The sequence below is a fragment of the Equus przewalskii genome, chromosome 6 (assembly GCF_037783145.1).
Source record: "Equus przewalskii isolate Varuska chromosome 6, EquPr2, whole genome shotgun sequence".
NCBI classification, from domain to species: Eukaryota; Metazoa; Chordata; class Mammalia; order Perissodactyla; family Equidae; genus Equus; species Equus przewalskii.
In genome coordinates, this window is record NC_091836.1 from 83,937,711 (window position 1) to 83,959,628 (window position 21,918).

The 21,918-nt window shown below is 45.3% G+C and overlaps 1 protein-coding gene across 3 annotated transcripts in view; it reads left to right on the forward strand.

Moving 5' to 3' along the window:
* Positions 1-1,807: 1,807 nt before the first annotated feature.
* INSC (INSC spindle orientation adaptor protein) overlaps positions 1,808-21,918 on the forward strand; it is a 126,501-nt gene continuing 106,390 nt past the window's right edge. Inside the window, exon 1 of one of the 3 annotated variants that reach the window (XM_070624376.1) lies at positions 1,808-1,934. The gene's annotated coding sequence lies outside the window, so the exon portion shown is untranslated. Of the gene's footprint in view, positions 2,036-5,438; positions 5,536-21,918 lie in introns of those variants that run through there. The other 2 variants (XM_070624377.1, XM_070624378.1) reach the window with 2 other exon arrangements.

Here is a 21,918-nt window from a genome sequence, read left to right on the forward strand (position 1 = left end):
GCTGTGCTGTATGTATCTGGGAAAGTGTGTGCTTGTGTGTGTGTGTTGGGGAATGCAGGGTGGGGGGCATTCATACCAAGTGCTGCAAAGAAACATCTAGCAAATCCTTCCTAGCAAACTGTTCTTCTCTTGCCCTGAAACCCAGGCACAGAGTTTGGACCTAGAAATAAAAGATCTCTGAGGTTTTTTGCTAACATTTATCCTGTTTATGATCTAAGCCTCATTCTGTTTCTAGCATATTAAAAAACATCTTAGATTTCCAGATACTTTTACATCCCTGATCTCATCTCATACTTTTAACAGCCTTATGAGGTAGGCAGAGATTATCATGATCCTCACTGAAAATATGGGAAAACTGAGCCTTAGAGAGGTTAAGTGACTTGTCCAAGGACACACAGCTAGAAAGCAGTGGAGGCAGGATGTAAAGTCAGGTCTCTTTGAGGACAAAGTCCGGATTACGTTATTACACTATCTGACCCACCAGAAACTGACTCAGAGAAAAGATTCTGCAAACTTTCCCCATTTGAGGAAGGCTGTGGCTCCAGTGCGAGTGCCCAGCCAGGTGGGTGGCTGGGGGCCCAAGCTCTGTCCCCAGGCCCTAAGATGGCCTTTGTTGAGATAGGAACTGAAGCCCCTCTCAAGGGTCTGGAGACTAGAATCAGGTTGTCTTAGATGGATGGAGGCTGGAGTCGAAGCTGGCTTGTCTGAGGGGAGTGACTGCGCACCCACAGAGCCTGCGTGCCCGAACCACTGAGGCAGTTGAGCTAATGGCAGGAGCTGCCATGTGTCCAGTCCCAGGGGCCAGTCATTCTTAGCCAGGGCCTGACAAAGGACAGGGACACTAACATCGAGGAAGAGGAGGCTGCAATGGACCTGGGAGCAGTCATTGTGTCGTGGAGATGGGGCTGGCCTCCCTGTCCCTGAACACATAATGTGAACACGTGGGCATAGTTTGCACATGAGGGATTTAGGTTAGACGCCAAGGAGAACTTCCTGCCAATAAGAGTGTTCAAGCTTGGGAGGCTAGGGGCTGCTCTTCCCTGGCGATGCCCGAGAGCGGGAGTGGGTAGAGGCCCTCCAGGCGCCCCCCCTTCCACCCGCTGGGGATTCATGGCTGGGTGCAGGGAGCTGGATGGAATGGCCTTGCAGCCTCCCTCCAGTTCAAGAATGCAACATTCCTGAGCTTTTGGGTAGGAATCAGGCTTCTCTAGACTTGGCCATCTGACACAAAGAAGTCTAGAGAGGGAGTTTGACGTGCCCCAAGTTAGAAGGAGTCTCTGCAAGCATCGTCTGTCATTTTTGGCAGACCAGCAACCTGAAGGTGGGTGATTTTATCTGGGTGGCTTAGGTTCCAAAGGGAAGCACCTGTGGTGAATAAACCAAATCGCATTCCAGGCATTTGGGGGCTGCTCAAAGTTTGGCGGCTCCCTAGGCAGAACGTGTGCACCGCGCCCAAACCCCTCCTTGTTCAGTTTCAGCTCCAAGGAAAACGATCGCGGGGCATTTCCTTCCCTGTGCAGATGTTGGCACGCGGGGCGCATGTGGGCACCCCCGCCGGGTCGGCTCCGACGCTCCCGGGGGCTTGCCAGCCGTGACTCCCCCCACCCCGGCCCCGGGGTGAGCCAGGTCTCTAATTAGCCCTGACCGCGTCCCCATTCCAGTGCTCCCCACAGACGAGAGAGCGATGTTTCCACCTCCGGGGGCACCAAAATAGCCTCTCGGCCCGGCCAGACTCCAGGCAGCGGTGGCTGTCGCGGGACAGAGGCTTGGCAGCGAGCGCGCTGTTGTGGAAGGTCCTGCCGCCGCCGGGGGCGGGCGGGGCGGGCGGCCCCCGGGGCTGGGCCGGCGGAGAGGGCCACTCGCACGGCCTCCGGAGCCCGGCCGCGTCCCGCCACCGCCCGCGCTGCGCCCTCCAGTCCGGCCACTCGCTCAGAGTAAGTAAACGCGCTCCGCCGGCAGACACAGCTCAGGGGCCGGTGCGGGATCTGCCAGCCTAGTCGGGGACACAGCACGTTTGTGACTATTTGGATAGTAGGTATGTGTGTCAGTGTGAGTGCTTGTGAGTGGAGCGATTGCCAGTTGGAGGGAGTGTGTCTGGGCCGGTGTGGTAGCATGTGGAACTTTCTAGCATGTGTCCCAGGGCGTAAGTGTGGGTGGAGAGTGTCAGTGTGTGTGGGCCTGGTGTGTGCCCCCAGGTGGCATGTGTGTCTGTGTGGCACGTGCTGCCCTGTGTGGACCGTGTCTGTTCTCCTGGAAGTGCATTCGCGTGTGGGGTGGGAAGGCTGCACGTGGGCTGAGCGGGTGCGTGTGTGGATGGATGCATGCGTGTGTGAGCGGGGGAAGGCAGAAGCTGGGGGTAAGAAGTGTTACCTGAACCCAGCCTTTCTAGGGTGACCTGACTTGTCCCCGACTCGGGCGTCTTCTCTGTGGGTCATGCAGCTTTGGTTTCTCAGGACTTTGAGGAAGACAGGAGCTCAGAGCCAACACTGGAGTGAATGGGACTCTGAACAGCCTTACCTGGCTGGCCAGGCTTGGGCAGACAGCCAGGGGGGCCCCCACTCTCATGCCAGGAGGAAAGGCAGGAGGACAAGGGGATGAGCGGACCACACAGCCAAGTCCATCCACAAACACGCGCGGGGCACCCACACCTATGCGCACACAGCTCCTCACGTGTCCACGCATTCCTGCCCACACACACCAGCCTTGCACACACTTCCTCTCAGGACATCCCCGCAAACACTCACCCACTTGCAACATGTATATGTGGACAGTGACATGTATGCAACATGCACCTACCCATGTAAGATATGCATATACACAAACACGCGCCCTTGGATTGACCCACTCTCAGCCTCCAGGCCCCCTTTTATGCTCCCCTTTAGCCAACATATGGCACCTTGGACAATGAGCCCAAAAATCTGGCCTCGGTCGGGAATGTCTTAAGTCAGAAGCTTTGGCTGGGGCGGTCAGGGAAGCTGGTGGTACAGTGCCTTCAGGTTGTTCCATTTGACCTGGAACTGAGGCTACTCTTGGAACCTGGCCCTCAGGCTCTGGGACTCGAAAGCAGCTTTTGCCCTCCTAGAAGTGCAAGGGCCAGCCTGGAAGGCTGAGGCGAGCTCGGCACCTGTGATTTGCTGCAGGCTCTGGTTTACACTCTGGACCCCCTGCAGCAGAAAAGCAGTGAGCCTGCAAGCTGGGCCCAGGCAGTTGTCTGACAGCGAGGAGCGGTGAGCTGAGCTGGGCCAATTCCTTCTCTTCTTTGGTTTTAATCAGCCGTGTTTGGGTCTCCCCTCCGCAGGCTGGGTCAGGAGGGCTAGCCTTTGCTTTGCTCCTCTCTCCTCTTCCAGTGGCCATCTCTTTTCTTGTTCCCCTGAGGACTTCTGGGGACACACTAAACAGTGCTTGGAAGAGTGGGTGCCCCATGTATCAGCTGGTTGTTGTTATTATTATTATTATTATCATGGCCTCTAGACCTCTCCCATCCTGGCCATTCTCCTCTGGACAGGCTTCAATGAGGTGCCCACACTAAATGTGCTCCGTCAGGTGGGAAGTTAGAAAGATGACATTGGTTTTCTTCTTCCTCGGTGTTTATGGTTTGTCCAAGGAGTGCCTGAGCTCTCAGCCTGCCAACTGCCCCAATCTGCAGGCGAGCAGGTGGGCTCCAGCCATCTCCTGAGGGAGGTGCTGGGGTCTCCCTTCCCTGGCCTGGCCTCGGCCTGACTCTTGGGGAAGCTTAAATAAGGGCAGGCTGTGGTGAGCCCGGCAGCCTTTCTGCAGCGTGAAGGTGATGATGGAGGGAAGTCTGCGTGCTTTCCCCAGCCTCCTCCTGTGTGGGGGTCCCCAGCCACCTTGGGACTCAAGAAAAGACTCTGGAAAACTGGAGGAGTCGTGGTGAGTCCCAGGCTGTTTCCCCGTTTTTCAATAAATCAAGTACATATACCTGTCAATCAGAATTTCAGAGCAACCATGAGGAATCATAGAGCATCAGGGCAACCCCACAATTGAACACAGTTCCAGTTTAAAGGAGAGAAATCAGATAGCGGAGTAATGGTAATAATAACGACAACTATTTATGGAGTCTTTAACATATGCTTTATTTTTGCAACAACCTTATTAGGTTAATAGTCCCATTTTTTTTTTCCTGACAAGGAAATTGAAGTGTAGAGTGCTCAAGGGGTTTCTACAGGTCTCTGTGACTCTTGAGCACATGGCGTAACCTGTGTGTTTCCTTTCTTACTCTGGCTCTTAGGAAGCTCTTAGTCCATCGTATTGCTCCATCCTAGTAACGGTGTTAGTTGGAACCCTCACTTTGACTTTTAATTTCTACTTTAACAACTTTACAGTGTGCACATCTTTAGCTGTAAACTCTTGCATCCTTTGTAGAAAGAGATTAGATTAATAAATGAAGAATCAGCAGTTAAGCATTCTATTGGTCTCTGAGGCTGGGAGCTATGTTGCATGGTTTTTTTTTTGAGACATCTTCAATTTCAAATATTTCAGCTGGTTTTCAAACCGTATGTCTCAATTTTGGCTTCTGTATCTTTGGACTCAGATTCGTGACCATGTCTTGGGGCTTTTCTTCCTTGCAGCTCTGAGAGATAATGCCCATCTCTGTCCTGGCTCAGACAATGGGGATTGTTGAGAATGAATTGGGCCATTGATAAATGCCCCCTGCTCTGAGTGCCTCAGCTGCCAGCTCCTCCCTGTCTCAAAAGCGTGAGTGTCTGGGTGCCCGAAGGAGTTTGACTCCTGCCCCAAGCCTGGCCCTGGCCCCATGGCCACCCCTTCTTCATGTGACCCTGCCTAGGCCCAGGGCTCTGCTGGGAGGTCTGTATCTCTTGGACCTGAGCTCTGCTTCCCTCTGCGTGGACCACGCGGTCTCTGATCAGGGATGGTCCTTCTGAAGCCCGAGTTCAGGACAAGGAACACGGCTTTGGGAATGTGGAGAAACACAAGGCGGCTTTTCTGCCTCTTCGTGGATCTGTGAGGCTCACTCCTTCCTCCTTCCCATCAAGGGGGTCCCAAGTAGGCCAAGTGGCTAGGGAATTATTTGTTACCTCTTACCTGTAAGAGATGTGGGTCACCAGGGACAACTGAATGCAGGGCAGCTTTCTAGCCAAATGGCAAAGCTGGTGAAACTTCTAATTCACGCCAAGGCCAATAATCTTACCCTGCCCAAGGCTGCTGATGTTTGGAAAGGGGAACAGTGGGGACAGTGCTTAGCACTAAAGAAGGCTTAGAAGGACTCTCATGGGGGTCCTTCAGGCATCGTGTTGGGACATTGCTTCTCAGTAGGCCTTAGGTCACCCCACACTGGTGGCTGTTGCCCACATTTAAGACTAATCATCCCAGAAGCATTTGGTGACCAAGTGGGAAAGAGGAATCCTTGGCCTGAGGCTCTGGGAATGCCTGGCGTGGAATGACTTGCTGGTGAGCTGGTGAAGGTGACTCTAACGCCTGGCATGGAGTGACGCGCTGGTGGGCTGGTGCGGGTGAGGAGTTTGTTCCTTCCCAGGTAAATAGCATCTCAAAAAGGTAAGACTAAGACTTGATTGCATCTCTGCTAAGGATTCTGGTTGTTCTCTGGACTTTAAGCCCAACCAAGTGAAACAGGTTTAAAATCCAGCAGGAGCGCATCGGGTGAGGTGGTCGGAACTTCTGTGGGGGAAGGCTTACGCACATGACTTCCATTTATTTAGTATGTACTAAAGGCCAACCCCTTCATCAGACCCTTTGCGTCTTTTGTTTCATGAATCCTCTAGAACAACCCTGTGAGACAGGGACTGCTATTTAAAGGCAGGGAAACGGAAGCACAGAGAGGTTAAAAGATTCTCCCCAGGTCAGAGCCAGCAACAATTCCATCCCAGGTCTGTCTGACACTGGAGTCTGTGGTGAATGTCCACTGACCACTCCTCAGTTCACAGACCTTGAAAGCAGGAAAAGTCACCCCTTTGGGCCAACTGGGGAAGGGCTAAGTGCCCGACTTCTCTGTCTGGCTCCAGGATCTGAACGTCATCAGCATCATTGGCCTTCCCAGCCTCAGATGGAGCTGCTCTGTGGGAAGCAGGGGTGGGGTGGGGAAGGACTCCTGGGCTGGGGGTGGGGGCCAGGGATCCCCTCCTCCCTCCGAGTGGGCAGCACTGGGCTTCTGTGGCTTCACTTCTCCCCTGGACCAATCTCCATCCTGGGAACCAAGTCTCCACCCAGACTCTGTGATCCAACCAGCCTGGTCCTCCCTCCCCCAGCTCCATGATCACCTCAGTGCCAAGCTCTAGGGGAGTGCTGGATCCCCTGAGGACGTCTCTGGGCAGACCAGACCCTGTTCAGCGTGATGCAGCGTCTGTAGGCGTCAGCAGTTTGGCTGGGTAATTGGGTACAGTGTTCACTTTCTGCAGGAGGAACGGAGGTTTTGTCTTACAAACCAAATATCCGGGGTTTGGACACCATGTGAAATGCTGCCTGTGGTCTGAGGGTGTGGCTGCATTGTGGGCATGTGTGTGGCGCTGGTTTAAAAGACGTGGTTGAGGGACAGAATGATCAACTCAGGTCATTTCATGTCCTCTGATGGAGGGTCAGAGGTGGGCCACACATGTTGACAGCGTGCAGAGAAAAGAGCATCAGCTTTGCAGTCAGTGTTGACATGAAGCCTCAGTTTCCTCATCTGTAAAATGGGGTTCCTCATAATGCAATGGTGATGCTAGAGCTAGCAAGTTTATTTGAAGCATGGTGTCTAGCATAGAACAGGTGAGCCACAAATGGCATATCCTTCCTTCTTGTCCCACCCACCCACCTTCTGGAAAAGAACACCAGACTGATTGATTGACAAGAGATCTGGAGTCCAGTTCTAGCCCAGCCTCTGTGTACACTATGTTATCTCACCCTTGGGGGCTCACTTTCCTTGTGTGTAAAATGATTTCCCTCACTCTTCCGTATTTTTTGAGGATATTGAAAAAAACTGAAGTCAGGGGCTCTCTTGGGAGATGCAGAAAGTTCAGACATTATTATTCACTTATTCATGCCTCAAATATTAATTGAGATCCTGTGATGTGTCATGACCTGTGCAAGGCACTGGGCACACAGGTGAGTAGGGACTATCCTGGTCCTCATGCGGCAATCAGACCATGTGGCAAGAGAGCCTTGTAAACCAAGAGTGACAGGGCTGTCTGTGGGACATGATCATGGTGGGTACTGGAGGTATTGGTGGATCAGAAGAAGTGTCATCGCCAACTAGGGTGATCAGAGAGGCCTTCCCAGAGGTGAAAATTCTTGGTCTGGATCTTCAAACACAGCAAGAAGTTGCCAGGGGGATAAGAGGAGAGCATGTTAGGCTGAGAGGCCAGCACATGCTAAGGCACAGAAGCCCTGTCTAGTATGGTAAGCGTGGGGGACTTTAAGCAGTTAGTAAGATTGGAGTGTGTAGTGTGGATGGTCAGTACTGATGAGAAATGAGATGGGAGACATTACAAAGGGCTACTGATGGATGTCAGGCCTTGAAGGCTGTGCTGAGGTGTTTGAATTTTTATATGATGGTTATGGGCAGCCACTGAGGTATTTTAAGCAGGGGAGGGTCATGGTTGGATATGGGATCATTCATTCATTCAACAAACATAAAACAAATAATTTTTATGTGACTTTTCGTTTTGGTATCATATCAATTTAATGAAAATTTGCAAGACTGGTAGAAGAAACCCCTCTTTATCCATATCCCTTAATTGTTTATAATACATTCCATTTACTTTGTTGCTTTCATTCTCTCTCTCCAATAACATAAAAATACATTATTTTTGTTCTTTACGTATATTTTATATGTCTATATAATTTATAGTTTATTGCTCATTTGTTATTGTACTTATAGTTTTATTTGTGTGCAGTTCATACGATATATGAATACATAGAAAATATTCATATTTCTGATCAATTTAAGAGTAAATTGGAGACGTGATGTCTCTTTACTTCTAGATACTTCCACGTGTATTCCCTTAAAAAAAGGATGTTCTCTTACCACAGTACAATTCTGTCCTCATGTCTTTACCTCTCTCACCCCATTTGGGATCCAATCCACAGACTGCGTTTAGTTGTCGTATCTCTTCAGTCTCTTTTCATCCAGAGCGATTCCTCTACTTTTTCTTTCTTGACTTTTATGTCTTTGGGCAGTACAGCCCAGTTGTTATGTTGCCTAGCCCTCAGTTTGGGTTTATCTGATGGTTCTGCATGATTAGATTCAAGCTATGCATTTTGGGCAGGAATACCACTGAGGCGAGTTTATCGTATCAGCAGGCACGGGATGCGGGGACTGTCCCAGTGCTGGTGATGGAAGCCTTCGTCACTTGCTTGCGATGATATTCACCAGTTTCTCCACTATGAAATTACTATTTTTCCCTTTGTAATTAATAAGTAATTTGTGGAGCGATATTTTGAAATTATGTAAATAGCCCGTTCCTCATCAAACTTTCACCCACTAATTTTATCATCACTGATACTTTTGAATCCATCATTTCTTCTGTATTTATTAGTTGGCACACACTGGTGAGAAAGTTCTTTCCTTTCTCCCTTTCTTTCTCTCTTTTCTTCCTTCTTTCCTCCCTTCCTTCTTTCATTACTATGGACTCATGGATTCTTAATTAATTTATTCAATGGGTTATAATCAATTAGTATATTTTATTCTGATGTTCAAATTGCCCCAGATTTGATCAGTGGGAGGCTCTGTGAACCGGCCCCTGTTTCTTTTTGACTTGTCCCCGTGATTCTCTCAGCCCTTCCTTACTATCTGCAGTGGCAAGATGTTCCAGCTCATTTCATCCTTTCTTTGCTCCAGCCCTGGAATGAGCCTTTTCTCCAAGGAGACCTGGTTCCCTGTAGTGGAGAATGGCATTTGGAAACCAAGGTGTGGGGCTACCTGTGCCCCTTGCTTTTAGTGTGTCATTACTTCTATGCCCTCTTAGCAGAGCTAGGACGTAGATGTATATGTCCATATTTATTTCTATATGAAAAATACAACAAATTAGGATATATTTTTATAAAGAAAAAAATCCAAACCAACTGAGATAGAGAATAGTAGGGTAAGAGTATTTTAGATTGGCTGGTCAGCGAGGGCCTCCCTCATTAATCCTTAGAAAGTGTGGAATGGATGGATTAACAGGAGAGAGAGCCTGAAGATTGTTTTAATAATCTAGGAAATAATTATAAGGATCTGAATTAAGACAGAGTGGAGAGGAGGTGGAATCTGGTGACAGGTTGAATGCAGAGGTTAAGGAGTCAAAGGGTCTCTCAGACTGATGTCTCAAAGGCCTTCAAACTCAGCATGTCCAAAATGGAATTTCTGCATTATTCTTCTGCACTATTCTATTCACGTGTGGTCCTCTTCAGGTATTTCAGATCTCATTGACTGGCTCCTTCATCTATGCAGCTGCACAAGTCAGAGAGGGCTGGTAATCACCCTTCGCACCTCTCTCCCTCAAAGCCCGTGTCCACTCCATCACCAAGTCTTTGGATGCTCTCTTGTAAATCTCTCTCAAATCTGTCACTTCTCTCCATCTCCACCTGCATTACTCTGGTTCAAGGTACCATCTTCATCTCACTGGAGTACCACAGGAGCGTCGTAACTGGTTCACCTATCTCCACGTGGGGTCTCTGCAATTTATTCTCCACCCAGGAGCCAGAGTACATTCCAAAACACAACTCGGTTCGTGTCATTTCTTACCTTAAAAATACTTCACTTGTTTTCTATTGATCTTAAGATAAAGACCGACTCTCTCTTTTTTTTAAAGATTGGCACCTGAGCTAATGTCTGTTGGCAATCTTCTTCTTTTTTTATTTTCTTCTTCTCCCTAAAGTCCCCCAGTACGTAGTTACATATTCTAGTTGTGAGTTCCTCTGGCTCTACTATGTGGGATGCAGCCTCAGCATGGCTTGGTGAGCAGGGCCATGTTTGCGTCCAGGATCCGAACCGGCAAAACCCTGGGCCGCCAAAGTGGAGGGTGTGAACTTAACCACTCAGCAACGGGCTGGTTCCAAGACCAACTCTAACAGGTCCTGCAAGGTCTTGTTTGACCCCTGCTACCGTCTCCTCCATCTTCCTACCCAGCACTCTCCTTACTCTGTCTTCTGCTGCACTGGCCTTGTCTGTCTCTTGGGCCTGTCAGGCTCTCTCCTGCCATAGACCTTTGCATTTGCTGTTCCTCTGCTTAGAATGCCCTTCCTTCATGTCTTCACAGACTGAATTCCTACTTATCTGTCAGTTCTCAGCTCAATTGTCCCTTCCATGACCTCCCTGATTGGGTCAAATCCCATTTTATAAGGGGTTATAAAACACCATGTGCCTCCTTTCAGTTAGCATGTTACTGACACATGCCACAAACGTTTGTTGAATGAATTAATGAATGAAGTTTTATCAGCTGAGAAATGAGATGGATGGTGGTGCCATTCAGTAGAATAAAAATTCTAGGGGAGAAGCAGATCTGAGGAGGGAATAATTCATTTTAGGACATGTTGTATTTGAGGTGCCTTTCTGCTTCTCCAAGATCTTACCACCTTCTGGGCAGACAGATTACGTTGTCACTCAGGAGGTTTTAGGGGACTGGTGATAGGTAATGTCTAGTTTCTGGATGATTCTTAGGAGCTCCCTGGAGGAGCTGGCTCAGTCAAATGGCGTCACTGAGTTATGGCTTCTCCATCAACCCCTCTCTTGTTTGTAGATGAGGTAGGAGGTCCAAGGGCCTCCAGCTGGTCCTGACTTGGCTGCTTGTACAAAGGATCTGTACAAACCACGATCTTTACAAATCATGAAGACTCCTGGGAACTTGAGAGTTACTTGCCTGATTCACATCAGTCTGGAGCTGCCAACCTCCTCCTCACCCCGAGACTGCACTAGACATGGGCCTAAAAGAGAATTCGGAGAGAGGGTCTTCTCAAGCCCAGTGAGCCATCCTTGCAAAGACACCATTAACACTAGGACAGAGAGCCCGTTCAGTCACTCTGGCTCACTCACTCTTGCATTCCTCTCTTACTTATTCAATTATCTATTTTGCCTGCACGCAGTAACTTACCTGCCTACTAGCCCATTCGGCACCCACCTATCCATCCACAAACAAGACTTTGTTTTGGACTTATAGTGGGACTCAAGGCACTGTCACCCCCTCTCCTTCACCTCTCTTTCGTATGGTCCTCACAGCCAGAAGCCCAGGCAAGGAGACCATCGAGGTGGGGAGATGTCGCTGTGCTGGTTGAGTGCTGGGCCATGTGTGACTGCAGGGTGTTAACAGGAAGAGAGGGAGACCAGAACCTGCCACGCTGATTATTCCTCTTATGTCACCTCTGCTTTTCTAGAGTCCTGTCCGCTCTTTCAGTGGTGATGAGAGCTTAGGAATTAGGCTCCTTGATCAGAGAGATAGAAAGTGGCAGCTGGGCTCTGCAGAGGTGCTCCAGGCTCAGGCCTGGAGGGGAAGGAGAAACATAGCTCCCTATGAACCCCACCATGGAAAAGAGGATGCTTTTGTTTTCTTCTTCATTTTCTACCAGGATCGCACTTTTAACCCTGTGGAATTTGCAGAGAGGCTAGGCGGAGGGTGAGAGAGCAGGATTTAAAAATGTGGCGTTTAGAAACCAGGCAGTAGACTAATCCTGGCCTTGCCCCGCCAGAAGCTACTCTTTCAGTTCTTTGAGGTTCGTCATTTACAAAGAGCCCCCAGAATGTGTGCCGTCCATCTGCCATGACATGGAGCAGGCTGGAACTGAGCAGACACAGGACAATGACAGCCACGTCAGATAAGAGCATCTTGGAAAAATGCCCGAAGATGCCAAGGATCCGAGTTACAGCCTCATTCACTTGTTCTCTCCCTCATTCATCCACTCACTAACTATCTACTTAGCCCCTAGTCTGTGCCATGCACTGTTTTTGGCACTGGAGATACAGCAGTGGGCAGAACGTGTGCTGTGGGAGAATTTGCTTTCTGGTGTGAGACGACAGACAGTGAACAGGTTGATATACAGTATGCAGACGGTTTTCAGTGCTACGGAGAAATATAGAGCATGGCAAGGGAGGTCTAAGGATGGGAGGGGGTTTGTACATTTAAACAGGGTCAGAAAGTCTCTCTGATAAGCAGATATTTAAACAGAGGCCAGGAGGAAGTGAAAGGGCGAGCTATGTGAATATTTGGGGGCAGAAAAGTCAAATAGCAGAAGAAAGACAAAAGTCCTGAGGTTCGTGTGAGGGGGGCCCTGAAGGTCAGTATGACGGGATGAAGGTCAATGTGATGCGAGTGAAACGGAAGTCCGGGGAGTTGAGATCAGCGCAATAACGGGGGCCAGATCAGGTAGGTTATTTGGAGAACTTTGGCTTTCAATCTGAATGACGTGGATGGATACTGGAAGGTTTTGAGCAGGGAAATGACACGCTGTGGCTGCTGTGAGGAGAACACATTCTTGAGATTGGGGAGGAAGATAAGGTAGGAGCCTGCTGTAGTAACACAGGTGAGAGACGTAGGTGGCTGGCACAAGGTCCACTTATTCATTCATTTATCCTTCCTTTTCACTTTTTATTCCACCAATGTCTACATAGCACTGCCTATGCCTGAGGCTCTTCCTGGCTATTCATCCATTCTTCTGTCCCTCAGTGATCTGTCCAGCTGTCTTCATTGCTTTTTGACAAATCTTTACCTGCTACATGTAAGGCGTTATGCTAGATGCTGGTAGATGTGGGCAGATCCTTCTAGAACTTTGTTCCTAGCAGGGGAGACAGGATACACCCATAGGAGATCAGCAGTCAGTTAGAAAACCAAGCAGGCACTGGTAAGCCCGAGACGAATGGTGTCAGCACTTCAGTATTTGGGTGCCCTGTGCTCTGGGGGTCAGTGTAAGCTTCCAGGAGGAGGCCACATTTAAGGTGAATCTCGATGGGTGGGGACAGCAAGTCAGGCCTGAAGACTAGCGGGGAGCTTGCCTTGAAGCTTGAACCTAAGGGACACATTGGGTGTATGGGATATTAGTGCCAAAAGAGGTGAGGTGGGCTGGAGACAGGGTCTAGGGAGTCATGAGCACCAGGCTGAGGAGTTCAGGCCTGAGGTGAGAAATACTGGAGAGACATCACAGGTTTTCAGGGAGATGGTGTAATGAGAGCTGTGTGTTAAGAGGCTGAAGCTGACATCAGCATAAAGAGAGGGATGCTGGGGGCTCGGAGGCCAGCAAGAAGACAATTGCCTTGTGTAAGCCTTCTTAGCCTTATGGCCAGCAGGGTCCCTGAGGTTAGGAGGACTGTTGGGGTGGCCCCCAGATGCACAGTGGGCAAGTATGCAATGATGCGGGGGCTCTCATGGCTAACAGAAGCAGCAGGTGGTGCGAGTGGCTGTCATGGGGACAAACTCCAGATGTCTCCTGTAACTTGAAGCCACCTTTGAACAAAGAACACAGAGCAGCCTGGGTTCTGGGCAGAGCAAGTGGGGAAAGGTTTGGGTATGGACTCTGGCCATGAATGACTCTTTTAGAAGCTTCTGGGGAGGCGTTGTTGGATTGTAGGAGCATAGAGTCAGAGTAGGAGTTCGTCTAACCCAGCTCTCTCCTCCTACAGATGAGAAATTGGAAGCCCAGAAAAGGCATTAATTGTCCCAGGCCACACAGAGCACTGTGGCAGAGAAAGGTCAAGCATCTTATTTGAACTCATGTTGGAGGAATTACTATGTTTTATTTAATTATGCATTTATGTATCTCTTTCAATGGAAGAGGAAATTCTAAGAAGAAGAAAATTGTTTTATTCATCTACTTCTCCATCATCCGGCTGGGGCCTGATGCAGAACAGATGCCCTCTTGACCCAGACCAAGGCTGGTGTTAGACTGGTCTCAGAGTGGACCAGATGTGGGATCAGAAAGACCTGACCGTGGACGGGGGTAGAGCCTGGCTCCGGATCCCTCATGCACTCGTATGGCCTAGCCTGTGACCAGTTCTGCCTCAATTATCCTCACAGCCCTTGGCAAAGGCTCACTGGGACCATGAATGTGAGTGAGTGGAGGGGGCTGCTGCCGTGAAGGTGCCTCTGAGAGCGAGGGAGAGGAGACAGGTGTGGGTGAGGGGCTGGTATGTCCTGTGCCCTGGGTCACTGCAAGAGAGAAAGTCCCTGCCCAGCTTGAGAGAGAGCAGCCCACAGGGGATTCACAGCCTCCAGATGGGCACCTGGGATGCACATTTGGGTCTTAAATCCAGTGCTTGGTCTGGCCTAAGGCTGGGTCCCCAGGGACTTCACCAGACCCACATATTTGCTCCGCTGCTGTCCCAAGGAGCTGAAGGACAATGCTATAAGAAGAAGTCCTGTTGTCTCCTCACGGCTTGCAGAAGTCTATGACTTAACAACAGGATTTCACATGGAATTGTCCTTTGAAGCGCCTCCATCCCCACATTTAGGATTCTAGTGGGGAGGGCTGAGCTGGAGACAATTTCTTGAAAAGTCAGAGGGATTCGGGCCATAGCCCCTGCCCGCCCAGGCTCCAGGGTCTGCATCAGTGCTGGATGGGTAATTGGTTCTTAAGCTCTTGGTCAACACATTGGGTTTGTCTTGTGCTGTGGAGTTGGCAGAGGGATTTCCACATGGAGGGGTGTGAGTTATACTCATGAGCAAGCTGAACTGGTAGACACAGGAAAATAAGTGTCCCCAAGTTTAGCATGCCTCAGTGCATGTCCTGGGGAAGGCAGTGGTATTTTGTTTAGATATGGGGTAATTATGTTCTCCAAGGTGGCGTCATGGACTAGGCCAGGTTTTAGACAGAAAATGAGGGGAAGGGAAGAAAAATATTGGATTCTAGTCTGGGTTCAGCCACAAATTTGCTCTGTGACTTGGGCAAGTCATTTGCCCTCTCTGGGTCTCTGTTTCTCTTGGCATAAATCAATAGGATTGGAAAAGACAATTCCCAAGGACCTGTCCTCTTATAACATTCCAGGTTTCTTGCTTACATTATGCTAACAGGAATTTTGTTTAAGACCTTAACTTCCAGATTTCTATCCTGGCCTTGGGCTCACTTTTCGCTTTGCCTGAATTTCCACCCTTATAAATTCATTTGTTTGGTTCTTTCAAGAGACTCATTTCCATAGACCACATTGCCTAACAAAATCCCTCCTATTTTTATGACCTCATACAGGGATTACAAAGCAGTGTCATCTTCTTTATTATATTTTGGTCTTTACAACAATTGTGCCAGGCAATCAAAGATATACTATTATCTTCAGTTTGCATATGAGAAAAGAGTCTCAAGAGGTTAGGTAACTTGACAAAGTTCACAAAGTTGGTTACTGGCAGAGCTGAGACGAGGCTGCTGGTTTCTGGGCTGCTGGTCTCTGTCCTTTTGTGCCACCTTTTGGGTTTGGGAAGGGGAGTCAGAAGGACGGCATGGGGTGGGGGTTGTGGGCGTCATCAGGGGCAGAAGCATCAGGATGAGAGCATCTGCCCCACATGCCTGTGCCACGTGAGGTTGACGCGTTCTTAGCCTGGAGCGGCCCCACCCGACCCGGGCACGGTGGTGAGGGGCTGTGCTGGCCCCTGTGCCCAGATACGCAAGGGCAGGTCAGGGCACAGAGCAGGGCCCCTGGAGCAGCTTTCCTCCCACATCCCGCACTAGTGAGCGCAGTAGGCTGTTTTAGCGGGGAGGTGCATGTCTGGCTAAGCCGAGGTCTTCCTTTTTTTCTCCCTTTTTCCCCCAGCTTTATTGAGATACAATTGACACATAACGTTGCATTAGTTTAAGGTATACAATATGATGACTTGATATACGTATATGTTGTGAAATGTGCTATGATAAAATGAGTTAACACATCCATCACCTCACATAGTTACCTTTTTTTGTGGTGAGAATATTGAAGATCTACTCTCTTAGCAGCTTTCAAGTATATAATACAGCACTGTTAACTATAGCCACTATGCTCACATTAGATCCCCAGAACTGATTCATCTTATAACTGAAAATTTGTACCCTTTGACTAACATCTCTCCATCCTCCCCACCCCTCAGCCACTGGCAACCACCAATCTACTGTTTCTATGAGTTCAGCTTTGAGATCATACAGTAATGTTCTCAAGGTTCATCTGTGTTGTGGCAAGTGGCAGGATTTCCTTCTTTTTTATGGCTGAATAATATTCCACTGCACATGTATACCACATTTTCTTCATCCAGTCACCCTATGAAGGATGCTTAGTTTGTTTCCATGTCTTGGCTATTCTGAATAATACTGCAAGGAATATGGAGTGCACATTTCTCTTTGAGAGAGTGATTTCAGTTCCTTCAAATATATACCTAGAAGTGGGACTGCTGGATCATATGGTAGTTCTATTTTTAATTTTTTGAGGATCCTCCACACTATTTTACATAGTGGCTGTACCAATTTGCATTCCCACCAGCAGTGTACAAGTGTTCCCTTTTGTCCGCATCCTCGCTAGCACTTGTGTATCTGTTTTCCTCTTGATAACAGCCATTCTAACAGCTGCGAGGCAATAGCTCACTGTGATTTTGACTTGCATTTCCCTGAAGATTAGTCATGTTGAGCACCTTTCATATACATGTTGGTCATTTGCATGTCTTTTTTTGGAAAAATGTCTATTTAATCTCTCTACCCATTAAAATGATTCGATTATTTGTTTTGTTTTGTACTATTGAATTGTATAAGCTCCTTATATGTTTTGGATATTAACCCCGTATTAGATATATGGTTTGCAAATATTTCTTCTCATTCCATAGGTTGCCTTTTCATTTTGTTGATCGTTTCTTTTGCTGTGCAGGTTCTAGTTTAACGTGGTCCCACTTCTTTATTTTTACTTCTGTTGCTTGTGTTTTTGGTGTCATATTTAAAAAGTCATTGCCAACACCAGTGTCAGAGAGTGTTTTCTCTATGTTTTCTTCCAGGAGTTTTATAGGTTCAGGTCTGACATTTAAGTCTTTAATCCATTTTGAGTTAATTTTTGTAAGTGGTGTAAAATAGGGGTCCATTTCATTCTTTTGCATGTGAATATCCAGTTATCCTGGCATCATTTATTGCAGGGACTCTGTTTTCCCCACTGAGTATTCTTGGCTTCCTTGTCAAATATTAGTTGACCATATACATGGTCAACCCATAAACATGGGGGTTTATTTCTGGGCTTTTGATTCTTTTCCATTGGTCTATGTGTCTGTTTTTATGTTAGTTTCATACAGTTTTGATTGCTGTAGTTGTGTAATATAGTTTGGAATTAGAAAGTATGATGCCTCTGGCTCTGCTCTTCTTTCTCAAGGTGGCTTTGGCTCTTTTGGGTCTTTTGTGATGCCATACAAATTTTAGGATTGTTTTTCTGTTTCTTTGAAAAATGCCGTTGAAATTTTGATAGGGATTACGTTGAGTCTGTGGATAGCTTTGGGTAGTATGGATATTTTAACAGTATTAATTCTTCTCATCCATGAACATGGGATATCTTTCCTTTTTTTTATGTCTTCAGTTTCCTTCAACAATGTTTTATAGTTGTCAGTGTACAGATCTTTCACCTCCTTGGTTGAATTTATTCCCAAGTATTTTATTCTTTTTGATGCTATTGTAAACGGAATTTTTGTTTGTTTTTTTTTTCTTTATTTCTTTTTCAAATACTTTGCTGTTAGTCTATAGAAATGCAACAGATTTTTGCATGTTGATTTTATATCCTGCAACTTAACTGAATTCACTTATTAGTTGAATGGATTTTTTGTGGAGTCTTTGGGGTTTTCTGTATATAAGATCATATCATCTGCAAACAGAGACAGTTTTACTTCTTCCTTTCTGATTTGGATGCCTTCCCCCCCCCCCTTTTTTTTTTGCCTAATTACTCTGGCTAGAACTTCTAGTACTATGTTGCATGGGAGTGGTGAGAGTGGACACCCTTGTCTTGTTCTTGACCTTAGAGAAAGAGCTTTCAATTTTTCACCATTAATATGATGTTACCTGTGGGTTTGTCATAGCTGGTCTTTATTATGTTAAGGTATGTTCCTTCTGTGCTCAATATGTTGAGACGTTTTTTCATGAAAGAGCCTCCAGTTTTGTCAAATGATTTTCCTGCATCTGTTGAGACGATCATATGATTTTTATCCTTTATTCTGTTAATGTGGTGGATCATTTGTCTTAATTTGTGTATGTTGAACCATCCTTGCCATTCATTCCAGGCTTAAATCCCACTTGATCAGTCAAACTGAATTCAACAGCACATTAAAAGGATCATATACCAGATCTTCTTAATTAACGTTCCTTTTCTCATTTTGAGAAGCTTTTTCATCTGCTTGTTCTGGAGGTGGGCTGGCCTTTTCTGTCCACAGAAGGGGGCTCTTAGAGCAACCCTCTTGCTGTTTCTCTCTAGCTCAAACCAGCTAGATCTTTGCTCTGGGGTGAGAGAGAATCTCAGGGGCAGGAGTGTGTGGGCCAGAAGGAGCTCTCCCCTCATAGAGCAGACAGAAGCAATAGTGGGCATCACCTGCCCTCCTGACCCTAATTCACTTTCTGCTTGTGATTTGGGATGTGTGTGTGCTCTGACTCTGTCTCCCTCTGTTTCCCCCTCTTCTGTCATTAATCAAGTTTCCACACGTGCTTTGGCTAAGTTGGGGCTCGCTATTCAATTCTCTAAGTTTATTCCAGGGTCAATATCACATTGTGTTTACCATTTGAAAATAAGTCTTATTATCTGGCAGGAAAAGTCTCCTCATTTTTTTTTCTTTTTTTAGGAATAATCTTGGTTATACATTTCAGATTCAAGTCATCAAGTTCCAGGAAAAAATCCAGTGGGATTTGGTTGGAATTGTATGGAAGCTATAATCATTTTTATGGTGAATTGACATTTTCTTGTCTATATATGTGAAATACCTCTTCATTTATTTTGGCTTTCTGTAATATCTTTTAATAATATTTTATAATTTTCTCAATAAGGGCTTGTACATTTTAAGATTCAATTTTATATACCTTATATATTTTTGTTGCTTTTGTTAATGTTCTCTCTCCTGAATTTCACTTTATGTTTGTGCTGGTGTCTAGGACTATACTTGACTGTTGTGTATTCATTTTTAGTCAACTTTCTAAGCCCTTTTATGAATTAAAATATTTGTTTTGATACTTTTGGGTTTTCTACATTGACAATGAGGGGGACTTGCCAGTTCATGCTACATTTTTATAGGAATTAGGGAAAGACAGCATGTCTGGGAAGACAGAGACCCATGGAGACCTGGCTTGCCTAGTGGACTGCAGCCATGGTGTCTGGTGGACCCAGCCCTGGGTAGGGTGGTGGCTGGGTGGGCACAGCAGAAGTGGAGTTCAGTCTCCACTTGCCCCCTTGGCTGTGTGCTGTTGTGCACCGGCAGATGTGCCATCCCTGTGGAAAATCATATAAACGACAAATAATGACAGTTTTGTTTCTTTCCATTCTTACACATTTTCTTTTTTTCTACGCTAGCTAAGATCTGTAATACAGTAATGAATAGAAGTTGATGGGAGCCGGGCATTTTTATTTTGTTTCTGATCTCACAGGAAATACTTTCAACATGTCGTCATTAAGTATGTTGCTCCTGCTATGTTTTTTTCTTGGTAGATGCTCTTTAATGAGTTTAAGGAAGGTCTCTTGTGTTCCTAGTTTGCTAAACGGTTATATTATGAAGGGCTGTTAAATTTTCTAAAATTATTTTTCTTCATCTATTGAGATGATCATAAGATTTTTCTTCTTTAGCCTATTCATGTAGTGAGTTTCATTAATCTATTTTCTGACATTAAAACAGCCATGTATTTTTAGGCTAAACCCAACTTGGCCATGATGTATTACCCTTTTCACATATAGGTGGATTCTGTTTAATAATATTTTTTTTAGTATATTTTCATCTATGTTTATCCACCACACTGGTCTATAAATCTCTTTTCTTGTGTTCTTGTTTAGTTTCAGTATTAAAATTATGTCATAAAATGAATGGAAGTGTGGTTTTTCTTATTCTCTGGAAGAGTTTGGGTACATTTATCTTTCCTTTGAATGTCAGAAACTCATCTGTGAACTCTGTGCCTGCTGTTTTCCTTATGGGAAGATTTTAAACTATTGACTACTTTATTCAGTGGCTATAAACTATAGATATATAAGTTATATCTATTTCTTCTTGAGTCAATTTTGGTAAATTGTATTTTTCTAGGAATTTATCCAGTTTATTTATGATTTCAATGATGTTGCATAATATTCCTATCCATATAATAATATCCACAATATTCTTTTTATCTGTGCTGCATCTGTAGTGATAAATTCCCTTTTGTTGCCAATGTTGATTATTTATGTTTTCTTTCTTTTTTTTCTGATCTTACCAGAAGTTTGTCTGTTTTGTGTTTTCAAAAACTAACTTTAACTCTATTGATCGTTTTATTTGTGTTTGTGTTTCATTTTGTGTTTTTGTTGCATTTTGCTTAATAACAGCTCCTATCCTAACTATATTTCTCCTGCTGCTTTCTTTGGAATTATTGTCTTCTTCTTTCTTAAATTTTCTATATTGTTAGAAGTTAGAAATTCATCTAATTTTTAGATTTTCTTATTTGCTAATTTAAGGCTGCGATTTTTGCTCTTAATTCTACTTATCTATATACTATATGATTTTTATATGTGTATTTTTCATAATCATTCAGATTTGTTTTCTAATTTCTTCTTTCACCTGTGATTTGCATGTTTAAAATAGCCAAATGTATGGGGATATTTATTTGGGGTAGAGAGGCCAATCATTTGAAATTTGCTGAAGCTTGCTTTAAGATCTAGTCATTAGTCATCAGAAAAAAAAAAGAGAAAGATTCACGAATCCTTGAAAAGAGTATGTCTTCCTGATAAGTTGAATGTAGTGTTCTACTCATAAACATTAAATCTAACTTAATTGTGCAATTCAAATCTATACCTTACTGATAATTTTTCTGCTTAAGCTATCAATTAATGACAGAATTGTGTTGGAATCTCCCTTTTTGATTCTGGACTGCTCATTTCTCCTTGAAGTTTTATTAGTTTTTACTTTGTATCTCTTAAGACGTTTATTGTTATTGGGTACAACCTCATTATTCTATCTTCTTGATGAGCTGACCTTTTTATTTTTATGTAGTGAATCTCTTCATCTCTATAATACTTATTGTATTAAAGTTTGTTTTGTATTATATGAATACATTAGCATGAGAATTCTGTAGGTAAATATTTCTATGGTATGTCTTTAGTTGCCTTAAACTTTAAGCTGTTTTGGGTCTTTCTGTTTTAGGGCTACTTCTTGTAGCCAGCACATAGCACACTTTCTCTCCCTCTCTCTCTTTTCTGGTGTGTATGTGTGTCGTGTGTGTGTGTGTGTAATGCACTCTTTATAATCATTGCTTACAAGTGGCTGCTTTAGTCCATTTCCCCTTCCTCTGATTACTGTTCTATGTTGATGTTCCTGCCTCACACTTCTTTCTTTCTTATTTTGGATTATTTTTCTTTATTACTCATTTATATTTTTCTTCTCTATGTGTTCGAAGTGTAATGTATATTTCTTTCTCTATGTATATTCATTTAGTTGGTTACCCTAGAAATTACAGCATTAATAGTAACCTAAAAACCTAAAGTTAATTTACATCTCTATTTTCTTCCTTCCCAAGTGAAAGAATCTTAGAACACTTTAACTTGCTTTAGTCGTCCCCTTCTGAATTTATGTACAATATTTTAGATTTATCTTTTTTTCCTTATCCTACAAATGATTATTTCTTATAGTCAAGGTTGGTTTGGATTTACTCACATAGTTACAAGTAGCTTTGCTCATCATCATTGCGTCTCATGCCTTCCAACTGGCATTACGTTCTTTCTGCCTGAAATAAATCCTTTGGATTTTCTTTAGTGTGGGATTTTTGTTTGAAAATGCTTTTAATTCATCCTTATTCTTGAAAGAGAGTTTCTCTGGATATGGAATTTTAGGACAATTATTTTCTGTA